We start from the raw sequence: 5,451 nt of genomic DNA, 5'->3' as shown, positions 1-5,451 counted from the left end.
ATATTTAAAAGAAAAATAGTTGAGTTAATCGATTAAGTTACTACGTTAATCGATTAACTGAAACATTTATGCATATTTTTCAAGTGGTAAACTTCTCATATGTTATACACAATATACATACATGTTTTACCAATTATATTATGCCTAATATGCACATATAACATGTATGATAGATGCATGAACATACAATTAACTAGATGATGTACCTCATGAATATGATATGTCAATTAAGATGGCTTAAGAGACTAGCATCTACGTTTACCTAACCTATACTCACTTACTATGGCACACATCCCAAACTACTTAGTTTATAGACTCAATTTATATCCTAGTCTATACATGATCAAATGAGCATAAGGCCTATTGATTATTGAGCCATCTTCAAGCTTTGTTAAAACCTTGTCTTCATCAAAACATAGGCAAAGACATGTTAGTGCTATTCTTGACACTTTGCACTTTCACGAGTTTGAAGAGATATCTATAACCTCTATGCAAATTAACTCTATACAGTCATCGTCCTCGTCCTCCACCACCTCATATGTTGCTCAATCCATTGAAGGGTTCGAGATGTACCCCCTAGGCCCTGATGAAGTAGCCATGCCTGCTCCTTCCGTCCCTCTTGGCGTTGAGTTAGTAGATGAGAATCCTGGTTGGGACCAGGTCCTAACAACCTCTGATCTGCCTCGTGCCTCAACTGGTGCAGATGGACTGGCAGGTACGGACCTTCGCTCTGGTAGGGTGAAAGATGCTACCCGAATTGCATAATGTGTCGGGAGATGCAACACACATCCATCACATACGAGATCCAATTCCAGGTCGCAGGGACCAGTGTAGGTGTATCTGTTTCCTTCAACGCTCCATGCCCCCTCCTGGGACATGGTAAAGCGGTAGCCCCTAATCATCGTTGATTTGTCGATCTAACATGGATTTATACGTGTACACTAGAAAGAATGAGAGGGAGTAAAACATCTAATGAAAAACTTATCATTGACGTCATGGAATTACACAGAATATCACACTAAGACAAAGAAAAAGTACATATATATCATATGATCACACCGCATGTATTAATGATAAATGGAGTATAAAACTTATAATTTTAGAATCAATATCGATAAATACCGTGTATGAATGCTCTTCATATGTCCACCATCCTTACATCATTTTCCCCCCAATAACTATTAGGAAATAATCGAGAGTATAGGTCCCATAACAAGCCGATTTGATCGAATCAAAACTTATTTGTCGCAAGGATATATATATGATTGATCTATTCCAATGACAGAACGGTGTCATATCAAACACTTTTTGGGAATCCCTCTCATCGATCCTGATTGCAAAGAGGGGTTGTCAGAGATCGTCAAGTTTCCACTATGAGCATTGTCCGATCCAACAGAATACCTCATCCAGGAATACACGAGACTCATCTAACCTAGACTCTCCCTCAAGAATTTGCTGACGAATCACCGCCATCATTGTCTCTCTCAACATCTCGGGGCTCGTTTGTCTCCCGTAAATTTCTTCTCCACTACTTCATTATTCACAATGAATATGCACACTAACCGAAGTTAGAAAATTAGATCTTTCAAATTATGCAAATGATTTCTCTCTATCAAAATCTAATGCATGATCATGTGAGCAAGATAAGAATGGATACGAAATTATGCAAAAATAGTAAGCATATGACATCAATTAAAACAACATAATCTCTCTTCTCACACATGCAACTCTCTTGCAAAAACACAGTAAAACACGTATACAAAATGCTATCTAAACAACCCTGTACAATAGAATGCAATGATATGGGTTTCTGAGTGATGCCTTGTATTTATAGCATGGAGAATAAGTGGTTACATTCGTTGCAAAAATAGTTAAACAGTTAAAACAGTTGAAACAGATTTCAGTTATAACACATAACAGACTAATTAATCGATTAAGGCTTCCATTTAATCGATTAATGGGACAACAAAATGACACAAAATTCAGTTAAAACAGAAAACACATATTTAAAAGAAAAGTAGTTGAGTTAATCGATTAAGTTACCACATTAATCGATTAACTGGAACATTTATGCATATTTTTCAAATGGTAAACTTCTCATATGTTATGCACAATATGCATACATGCTTTACTAATTATATTATGCCTAATATGCACATATAACATGTATGATATATGCATGAACATACAATTAACTAGATGATGTATCTCATGAATATGACATGTCAATTAAGATGGCTTAAGAGACTAGAATCTAGGTTTACCTAACCTATACTCACTTACTACGGCACACATCCCAAACTACTTAGATTATAGACTTAATTTATATCCTAGTCTAGACATGACCAAATGAGCATAAGGCCTATTGATTGTTGAGCCATCTTCAAGCTTTGTTAAAACATTGTCTTCATCAAAACATAGGGAAAGACATGCTAGTGCTATTCTTGACACTTTGCACTTTCAATCTCCCTTTTTTTGATGATGACAACCACTTCATCAAAATTCTTCAATTATTGATGGATAAGCTTGATGATGATTTTGCAGTGAGGTTGACAGAGGTTGTTTTTCTAAGAGCAAAGTTAAAGCGCATTTGCTTCCTTGTAGGTAAGAAAAATTATGTACGGAAGCTTGATAGAACAACCTGCAAAAACACTACACAAACCTGCAAAATGTATATAACACAACAAACAATCTTTCTCCCCCTTTTGACATTATAAAAAAGATAAACGTATTCAATTCTAGTCAAAAGTTAGGAGAGGTATTATGGTTAAGACAAACTGAAATTAATCAATTAACCTTGGGTATGTAACTAATTAACCAGCTTTTAAGAAGCTTGAACAAATTCACAGTTTTTACATCATTTAATCGATTAAGTGAAATTGTTAATCGATTAAATTGACAACAGATAACCACAGAACAATTTGAATGATATGAGGGGTTATGCATAAGCAAATCAAGCATGGAATGATTACACATTTGATATATTTAAGCAGTTTACAATAGGTATAATCATTCAACATATTTACATATACCAATCATGATCAAGATTCATTTCAAACAAAGTGAGGTGCTATATGCAACATAATTAACAAGCAAGTATAAACACAATAATTTGAAATCATTTTACCACAAAATGTAAAACATTAGTTCAGCAGTAGAGTAGATATGAGTTATTACAATCCAAATAAAACAGTAATGCAACACAAAACATAAGATCTCAAGAGGAAACAGAATCAACAAAGTCCATTAGCTAGGAAGACTAAACAAAGGCTCTAAGGATTCCTATCTAAGGATGAGATGGATGATTCTGGTTGTCAGGAGTCGACCAACTACAACCACCCTTGATGAAGACACTCAGCTTGTTGAACTCAGCAATCATTCTTCTATTGTGAGACTCATTAGCAGACTGAATATGGTTTCTCAAGGATTGGTAATGGTTGTCAATGTATGCATTCTAACGTTCCTCAAAATGTTCCAAATCCGTATGATATGAATCCTTGAGAGACTGAAAGTGAAGGTCCATCCTATTATTGAGACGTTGTTCCATAGCATCAATATAAGCGTGTCCAAATGCAGGTTCTTGTGATGCATGTCCTGAATACTCCCCCTGAGTTGCAGCAAATGGCTCTTGGTTCATGTCTTGATCATCATCACTAGAAGGATCAAGGTTGGCATTGTTGAAGTCCTCTTGATATTGCCAAGTGTTGCCATACTTGTAGATGCCCATCTTGTGAATTAAACTCTCACCAATCAAGTGATCCTTGTCTGAGCAGTCCATCACCATAATATCTGAAATATCGATGTGAAGATAGTCAATTACTCGGGATATGAAGATACTATACAGAAGTAGTCTTGATCGAGAGATTGAGACGCTATACATGACCTTCAGAATTTCATCAGGCCAGTTTACCATCATGTTCTCTTTCACAACAAACATAAACATCCAATCATTCACGATAGGTTGTGCATGATTTCTGTTTCTCTGAATCAGTATGTAGGCAATCAAGTAGTGTAGGAGTCTATTTTATACGGACAGTCACCCAGCTTTGGTCAATTCGCCTTGGACATAGAGTTGAGGTGTACGCAAACATGACTTATACATTTCAACAACAATGAATGAGTTGTCGTTTGCCCAACCACAATCACTTAGACTAGCACCAGAAAAAGCTAAACCACCCACATTCATAAAGATTTCTTCATTAATTTCAAACAACTTTCCAGCTACCATCGACCAATATTTCCCATCTTTATATCTAAAATTTGCGTAATACTCCCTAACTAGAGCAGGGTAAATATTACCTTTCAATTCCAAGAAGGGGACATCCCCTTGAGCTTGTAAGCCATGCGGAAATTCGAAGTTCTATTCCACAAGCCAAGTCACATTCGCAAACCAGATATAGGTGGGTTTTCTTCCCTTAAATTTCTGCAACCGAGTTTCTTGTAGAATTAGAGAGAAGTATGGGTCCCCGCGGTTCTGCCTTGGTTGTGGAGGAGGCACTGCTTTTGGAGCACATGGTGGACGTTGTGCGGTTGTCTTGATTCTCTTTCCATGTCCTTTATCCATAGCAATCAAACATTGAATCGTGATGGGGGCTTAAAGGAAGGTTGAGGAAAACCTAGGGTGAGATTTTGAATTTAGGGAAAAACGAATGCTTGGAAATAGGAGATGATGAAGACGGTTTATGGAGGGAAAAAGCAATAGGATGATTCGGTTTAGGGCTAGGATTAAGCTTAGGATGATGTTGGACTTGTTCCTCTGAGATTTGAGAGAAAAGGGGATGAATGGTGTTTTGAAAAGTGTCCAGAAACGCTTCTGTTTTTTATATACTGATGTCGTTAATCGATTAATAACATCTATTAATCGATTAACCTGAGCTGAAAATGCCAGTTTTAAAAATTTTGGCCTAGGTAATCGATTAAATGAGTTGCTTAATCGATTAAATGCATTAGTTTCAACGTTTTGGATGTTTTTAAAAGCATGCATAAATTTCAAACTTAATTGGATAATCTGATGTTTAACCTATCACATATATTTAGAGCATTTAAGCATAGAATCATGGATTTATAAAATGAGATCATAAGCATTCAATCATCATTTACAAAGCATTAAAAAAAAGGAGATCATGCAAGGCAAAAAAAATAATCGAGATATTTTTCATCAAGGATTCCTAGTTCTCTTCGAAGAACATAGAAAATATCTCGTGAGAGGGGCTTGGTGAAAATATATGTCAATTGTTTAGTTGTTTCAAAAAATTCTAAAATACAATCACCTTTTTGAACATTATTACACAAGAAATGATGCCTTATTTCAATATGATTAGTTCTAGAATGCAAAACGAGATTCTTGGAGAGGTTAATGGCACTTGTGTTATCACATTTAATAGGGATCTTTTCTAATATAAGCCCAAAGTCCTTAAGTTGCTGCTTCATCCAAAGGATTTGAGTGCAACA

The sequence above is a fragment of the Lupinus angustifolius genome, chromosome LG10 (genome assembly GCF_001865875.1).
Source record: "Lupinus angustifolius cultivar Tanjil chromosome LG10, LupAngTanjil_v1.0, whole genome shotgun sequence".
Taxonomy (NCBI): domain Eukaryota; kingdom Viridiplantae; phylum Streptophyta; class Magnoliopsida; order Fabales; family Fabaceae; genus Lupinus; species Lupinus angustifolius.
This window is presented reverse-complemented; position numbering follows the sequence as displayed.